This window comes from Ptychodera flava, chromosome 9, assembly GCF_041260155.1.
Source record: "Ptychodera flava strain L36383 chromosome 9, AS_Pfla_20210202, whole genome shotgun sequence".
NCBI classification, from domain to species: Eukaryota; Metazoa; Hemichordata; class Enteropneusta; family Ptychoderidae; genus Ptychodera; species Ptychodera flava.
The window spans coordinates 33967055-33975763 of record NC_091936.1 but is presented as its reverse complement, the minus strand read 5'-3'; the positions used below and the strand labels follow the sequence as shown (position 1 = coordinate 33975763).

The 8709-nt window shown below is 37.1% G+C and overlaps 1 long non-coding RNA gene across 1 annotated transcript; it reads right to left on the bottom strand.

Moving 5' to 3' along the window:
* Window positions 1–1915: 1915 nt before the first annotated feature.
* Window positions 1916–4652, bottom strand: LOC139140765 (uncharacterized). The gene is made up of 2 exons (XR_011554059.1): window positions 4446–4652; window positions 1916–2018 (listed from the first exon to the last, which is right to left on the bottom strand). It is a non-coding gene; the product is annotated as an uncharacterized lncRNA (long non-coding RNA).
* Between the last annotated feature and the right edge of the window lie 4057 nt (window positions 4653–8709).

The window sequence follows — 8709 nt, the reverse complement described above, 5'->3', positions numbered from 1 at the left end:
CGATATGGTGAATAAAAGGATCATTGCATTTATTTTGTGTTGAATACATGGCGAGAAATCGGTGAATCGATAGTGCTTTGTGATCTGGGTCCCCAGTAAACCGGTTTGTTGATTGAGTGATTCGTCTTAACGGTGTTTCGGAACCAAAAATGGGGTTCCTTCATCAGTCGCTCTCTTGTTTTGTATCCCCTCCGCTTGGTTGTGTGATGAAGTCATCTTCGTCCTCGAGGAGAAGCCAGATTCGTTATTGAGAGAGTTAGCCACTATTGACTGACTCTATAGTGAGCGATCGGGTGTGTGGTGTCATATTATAATTAACATGACCCAGCATCGACCGGAATTCCTGGACGCTCATAAGGATTTTTGTTTTAGGGCATATTTTGAGCGTTGCTAGTGCTCGTTATGTTAACAGTAAATGTTGTACGATTAGTTTGTTTTAGACAATTAAATCGATCATCCGAACTTTTGGTTTTGTGTCAATTTTTCATGGACTTTGTAATAGATTTCGGGTCGATATTGGTGCCTGCTTTCCGGTGTTTGAAAAGCATGTTGTGAAAGGCTGTTTCGAGAAATAAATCTTATTTCTCTGTGTTTAGCCATTCCCAGTTTCATGGTTTCGTTAACAGTATGTGCTGTAAACGGCCTTTGAAATCGGTTTTGGTCTGAGGAGAGTATTGGTTTATTTAATTCATGCCGCCAACTTTGATTACTTTAATATGGCAGCTTTCTCAGTTTTTGATTTTCTTTGCCAGATGCTGTTTTTTGTATTGATCAGCAATCTTTTTAGCTTGGTTGATTGCAGTACCAATTCGATGACAGATTGCATCTTGGTTTTATACGATAAGTTGTGGCATAAAATGGAGACACAAAAAAAACCAGATTCCCCGTTGTTAAAACCGCTATCGTGAAACCTTTTAACTGTTTGAGCGATATGGGCAAAGTGTGTTTGAATTAACTCACCGGACTTTTCGGTTGTCGTTCCGGATATCGACGGAATGCTTACTCCTTCACATGTTGGTCAAAGTTACATAACGAGCTATGATTTTGTAAGAAGGATTTGTTTTAGATGCTCGTTTTATAGACCATGAGGAGTGTCGTTAGAAAACGACTCGAGGGTTGATCCCAGAAGTAAGCTCAGCTGCAGTGATTTTCAGTTCACTCTCCTGTGTTGATAGCGTCCTCCCTTGTGTGCTCAGTTTAAGCGAGCAGGCCGTACATACGGAGACATCGCTATCTGTGCTCGTCTCATTTGTAGCAAGGGAGGATGTGATTACTTGTTTGAGTATATTTATATTACGTCAACGTCAAAGTGGACCGTTATCTTATAGGTTAATTGGTTTCAGGCACTAAACTTTGATGAAGTTTATTTTGTCCCAATGGTTTCCGTGTAAGAGCCATGGTTAAAATATGAATATATTTTTACACAAAGATAATGGTTGAAATGATCCGTGTATTTGCTGTTTTTTTTACTACGTTACATATGAGGTAGTCGATGGATACCCCGGAGGGTAGTCTCGTGTTTGCTAGCCCTCGACTTAGATCAATCAAAGTAAAACTTAAGTTGCCCACGCGGTAATAGTTGAAAAAAGCAACATGAAATGGGAGAATAGGTTTCAATAACAAAGTGTGTCATTAGAAAAACTCCTCATGGAAAGAGGGTTTGTGAGAGTATAGGATAAACTTTCATGAAAAGCGTTAAGAATGAAAAGTGACATATGTTGAATAGTGTCACAAGATTAAATGTAACATTGGTTTTCATAAAAGGTCTGAGCAAAATTCACCAGGAAAGTATTTTGTTGCTGAAGTACTACGGAAATACTTCTGAAATATGGTAAAAATATTTTTGTATATGGTTTTAAGTTGTATGTCATTATTATGCTCTATGTTTTTATTTCAGTAAATGCACTAACAGAGATTCAGTTGTATACAATAACTTTATTTCACTTTTATTTGTGTTTGTGAATGGGTTCTTTGATTTGAATTTATCTTCATGTAATAGTAATCCTCCCAGTGGAAATCTGTGAAGAGAAAAAAGGAGGTGCAATGATATTAGTACAGTGCATTCTGAATGTTAATCAAAGTAAGAAATGCAAATGCGTAATGCTTACAATTGCGCTCATAATGTTTTAAGTATTTCATACATTCCCACTTGGATACATGACCTACTTATACAGAATCAATATATATAAATGTAATCACAATGAAACTTGAGGTATGACTTAATATAGTGTAGATATAAACAATCCATAGTAAAACCAGAACACATTCAGCTGATTCATATTTCATCTGTTGAAACAGTGTGTCAATGACACTTGGCTTATTCAATGTGGCAGGCACAGTCAGTAGTACCTGTGGGAACATGCATACCAAGTTTCAGAGCAATCCGAAGAGTGATTTCAGAGACAATGATTTTTGACAATACTAGATACTGCATGGGCCAACATCCCACAATATCCCACTAAATGTGTGGGAAAATAAATGTGGCTGCTTGACATGAATAGATTCTCTTAGATGTACCTTGAACATCACTTTGTAAAAAAATTTGTTATCAGAATAAGAATTGTTCATATCTAACATTTATGATAACTTTTCAATAAAAGTTACAATAAAGAAACTAGACATGAAAGCAAAAAATCAAAAGAGTTACAGTAAGTATAGCTTTCATTATCCCTGTATTATCAAACATCAAATGCTGAATTACCTGAATCAATATACACCCAAGGATACTGAAATTTCACCAACATTTTACAATTTGTATTACATTTATGCTATGAACACTTACTTTACACGAAACCGTTTGTTAATATCTTTTGAGGAACTGGGAAACACGTAGATTCGTGTCATAGAATTACTAGTTCTTGAACCGGTTACTTTACAGTGTACATGCGTCAACTGAACTGAACTTGGCAGTACCTGTATTTTAGCAGTTTCTCTTGGTAGTATCTGTTTTTTAGCGGTACGATTTCTTCTACTCAAGTTCACGCGTGCACGCATCCAAATACACCATCATCATATTCTATTCTAATCTGCATTACCTCCCTACAAAGTACTGTACACTTCAGTGTACAGTTCAGCTCACTATGTCTGTTGTAAAAGTCAATATATTCACAAAATTCCATATTCAATGATTCATTTTGACTTTTTAAGGTATTATTATTCCCGCGACTAAAAACGCTCACGTTACGTTTGCGGCAAACCTGCTGCAATGAGCAGTATCTTCTGAGTTGCCTGTTTTGAAAACATACACACACATGATACATTTATGAGCTATCATTCATTTCGTGTAAACTAACGACCATTCTGCTGAACCGCTATCTTTGGAGCATGAAAGTGAAAAAAATCTTTTTTGACGTCCAAGGTTGTGTCACTCCGGCGCGACGCAACTACTTGAACTGAGGGGCCCACAGCAAAATCCCCGTAGGCATCCGGCCCGACAACAAACTGACGTTTTGGGTGATTCCGTAGTTTACATAAATTTAACGTGAATTAATGACACATGCATAATGAATTTGAAAAGCTGTACAATTTGCTATAAAGCACTGTGATTTGGCTGTAGAGACAATAGACGATTTTCCGCTGATTGCGAGATCTCGCGAGACTGTAATACATTCCGTAGAAACAGGTTTCCAGCTTAGTAATACAAGTCAAACTTTGTATGGAACTAGAAAAGTGCAGAACTGAGCAAAGGTTGCAACTTCATATATATTATGCAGTGTTTAACGTAATTAGCGACTTGTCCTGTTTTACGCAGTTTGTCCTGTGTTGCGAGAACGCGTCCATGCGAACCACATATTCTCGCGATATCTCGGAATGTCACGCGCGGTTCGGAACATGGTCTATTGGAGCTTAGCGTACCGCTTGGCTTCCTGCAGACATGGCTTCGACCTCAACCCACCCCAATTTGCGAAGGACAATAAATACAGCACGGCGAGGGAGTTGCGAACGGTCAATTTGGACCAAAATAACGTGATCGATGCATGAACTTTGAAACATGAAATGGACTTAAGAAAATTCATGATCACTGGTTCTGACAAACGGACACACGGCAGTGTTTGGTTTCTGACCCTTAACTATAAACAACCTGATCTCTTCATGAAAACACACTTGTACCATGGACGTAGTATAGAGTGTATACACAGTGAGGCCAGTTCAGGGTTGTACCGACGACTCGTTTATGTTCAATGACGTTTTAACTTGTATGCGTACGGGGACTTTGAAATTTGAGAGTGATACCTTCGTTTATGTGATTTGATTAAGCTAGCTGAAAACTATCATAACTACAAAGACGCATGAGTACTTTGCTTACCCTGGTAATGAAACGGACCTAATCATTGTCAGAATGGGAAAATTTCATTCACACGGTCAAGAATGAAAGTCACCAACAAGATCAAATAACATGGTCAATCACTCAGATATGACAGCTTGCAAACCATGAAATTTCTTACCTGCTCATCAAGTGAACGACTTTGATTCCAAATGCCACCGCACAAACTGTATTGCTTCTCTTCTGGTCGGTCCAAAATTAGAGATCACACACGTTTTCAAGGGCACCGAGAGATCAGCTGCCCGAGATCAGACTATCAGGAAACATCAGTGATGATGACATGCGTGCCGAGTGCAAAGTTGAGTCACGTGTTGTAGGGCTACACCATTCTTTACTACACAGAGAGGGTCATAATCACCATACCGATTATGATGTGACCATGGGTGTTTAACACATACGCACTTATAAGTTATATCTTTATCACTTCATTTACAAAACTACATAAAATTCTAGGGCGTACAATTAGGTATGGACCATTTGTTATCGGGGGGGGGGGTTTCCAGGAGAACTTGTCGGGTCAAAAAACTCCATCCAGTTGCTTACTAAAAACATAGGGCCAATGTCCCTCTGAAGCTACTATACACATTTATGGAAAGCTAAGTATTTCTTGAATGTATGAAATTATCTCACTAAAGTCATCCTAGGGACCTGTATACCCAATATTAAAGCCATCTGACCGGCAGTTTTGAAAAAGCAAGCGACCTAACAGTCAACAGAGGTACGTGTTATGTTGAGAATAACTTTTTGTGACACAAAGGTGGATATCTTTGATAGCTCATTTCAGGAAAGCCTGGCAAAAATTGCAAATTTAGCTGCAAAAATACAAAATTGAACATTTCAATATATAACATTAATGTAAACCCTCGGAGCCTGTATACCAAATATCAAAGCTATCAGATGAGTAACTTTTGAGAAACGAAGATTTTGACCAAAAATGGCAAAAATTCACCCAATAAGACAAAAATTGAAGATTTTCATCTGTCTGATCAGATGTTATGAAGAAGATTTTTCACGAAAACTGCCTTTTTGTGCTAATGTCCATTTTACGATTGGTGGAGATTTTTACAACACCCCATTAAGTGAGGTCTCTTAGAACAATGCACTGCCATGAAGCACATGCTGTTATCATATCATTAATATTTTAACTCATATTTTCCTTTTGTTTAGGATGTACCTACTTATACTTTAAGTAGTTTATTCATTTGATGTATTTCTGCTGCTCATTGTATTTGTTACTTAATAAAACATACTAAAATAATGAACTGAGATTGACCACACTGCCAGCACCGGGTTGAGCACATAACCTATGACAGGATTTTAGCAGACTGAGTCTTCATCGACTTCTTTTGCAATCACTTTTCCCTAATCCCTACACTTCCTTCCATTTTCTTTTCAACTTTCAGCTATTTGAAGAAGATGCTGTATACCTTAAATTACATCTTTGTCCTGCTGTACAATAGTCTCTCCTAATGATTGTGCTTTCATTACACCATGTAAAGGAAAACATTAGAACAAAAAGAAGTATTCAACTTTTGGTATATGTGTGTCAATGATTAAAAGTTCTGAAAATTGGCGAAATTATGACGACAATACTCCTGAATCAATTTTCCTCACCTGCCAGAATATGGAATTGTGAACCCACATGTACAAAATCGTTCGTTTATACTCACATTCATGATTCTATAGTGAACACAACCATACATATACATTTCATTCACATTTCTCATTAATGCACAGAAATATTGCATCCACATATTAATTACTATTTAATATAAATATCAGGGCAAAATAAATTTCTGGAAAAGTACATGTTAAATATTCAACCATATCGATATTACACATAGATAATATAACAGGTTCAATAATCAAGGTACTATTTCAGATAGATAATTTCCAGGCCGTAACAATACACATGTGGTAATCTTGAACCTCTATTTATTTTTGATACAAGTTGCTGATCCACAGTTTCAGTTGTTTCTATGATTTTGAGTCATCTAGGTATACATACACAAGATAATTTGCTGTATTATAGGTTTGTTTAAATTTATTAGATCATTTATGACTTTATAATGCTTGGCATCCTTTTACATCCAATTTTGTGCAGAAACTACATCAACTCAGCCTCATATGAATACAATAGGTTTGCAACAAGTGGTGCACAGTTTATGCCTATTAAATGCCTATACTTTGCCTCAATATCATATCAGCTAATATGATAGATTTGTTCCTCTATTAAAAAATGCAGCATCTTGATTTCTTCCTAAACGATGTATTTGTGTTTTGGCATCACTGTTGTCGTATAATATCATAACTTGCACAAATTTAGAAAAACAAAATACTTTCAATCAATTAAATATACAAATTTATTTTTTTTGTTCAATGTTCTGTAGCCCACCGCTTATAATTTAGTGCATCCTCCCTTGCTATGTAAATGAGCAAAAATAAGTCAAAATATTACTTCAAAAATTAATTTCTGCTCAACTATGCAACCAACAAACCCAAAAACCTAATCAGATCTAGTTCCCATCCTAAAGATTCTGTGTACCTAATTTTATGACATTTGATGAATGAGTTTGAGAGATATCGACGAAACAAATCCATAACACACACACACACAGACAGACACACATACATATTACAGACACACATACAGACTAACAAACGCCACCCTATGACAATGGCCCACTTAGGTGGGCTACGCCCACCGCGTGGGCCAAAAATGATCTTTTCATAAAATGGAGTGTCCGTGCTTGTAAAGTTACCGAAGAAAGCAATCAATAGCGACAATGACGCTATTTCCAGGGCGCCGGAGGGCTAGCGCCTACTACTAATGTTGGGGGCTTTTGGCGGAAATCGGCTCATAGCCAGTCAACATGGGAATAACGTTGTTGACCTTGACCCCAAACACTTGTGTCTGTCTGTATGTTATCAGTATAGGCATAGGCAACAATAATACTTGTTTTATTGTAGTTTAAATGGGCCGGGTTCGAGGCTGTGAGTGGGACGGTCTACGGACGAGGCTACCTAATAGTTGATCAGAACTGCATGGCTTCAACCCCAGAGCGTTCCCCACCCTCCCTCCCTACCCTAATAGCTTGCAATTGATTGATTTTTTTTCTCTCTCTCTTCTCTTTCCTTTCGCTTTGTCGTCTTTAGAGTATGTATCTTATTACGCGTAGAGTGGAGTCAATGTCATTGTCGCTAATAAATGAGTCCATCACTCCATGTAGTCGTCGGACCGCCATATCTCCTTCTCCGATTGTGGTTTTTCTCTGTCACAGTGAAACAGGACCTACGTCTGTTGTTGAATCTTGGCTTAAGTGTTTGCAGAGATAACTCTCTCAAGATACTATCCATTCTTACTGGATACTGTGTTGAGTACCGTTGAGTATTACTCTCGATCTCCGACAAACGTTTCAGCTAGTTTAAACGAATGCGCATGTCTAAGATTTCGCATGGGGTTCTGGGAAATTTGACCATCATAACGAAGTAAATGGCCCACATAACGAAGTAAATGGCCCACATAACGAAGTAAATGGCCACCATAACGATGTGATAGAGCATCACCACAAATTGTACGGACATCATCATAAAGTTATGAACACTATTTGTAAATAGGTATCATCATGACACAAATATGGATCATAATGATATAAATGGACATCACAAACATGTGAATGGCCGTCATCATAATGTAAATGGACATCACCACTATGTAAATGCCCATAATCATAACGTCATTCGGTATCATCAAGATGAAAATGGACAGCATCACAATGTAAACGGACATCATCATAATGCAAATGGTATCATGATAATGTAAATGCACATCATCACGATGTAAATAGACATCATCATAATTTGAATGGACATCATTATATTGCACATGGGCATCATCATAATGTAAATTGACATCATCATGATATAAATTGACACCATCATGATATAAATGGACATCATCATAATGTAAATGGACATCATCATAATGTAAATGGACATCATCATGATATAAATGGACACCATCATGATATAAATGGACATCATCGTGATATAAATGGACATCATCATCATGTAAATGGGCATCATCATCATGTAAATGGACATCATCATAATGTAAATGGACATCATCATAATGTAAATGGACATCATCATGATATAAATGGACATCATCATGATATAAATGGGCATCATCATTATGTAAATGGGCATCATCATAATGTAAATGGACATCATCATCATGTAAATGGACATCATTATAATGTACAAGGGTGTCATCATAATGTAAATGGACATCATCATTACGTAAATGCCCATCATTATGATGTAAATGGACATCATCATTATGTAAATGCCCATCACAATAATGTAAATGGGCATCATCATAA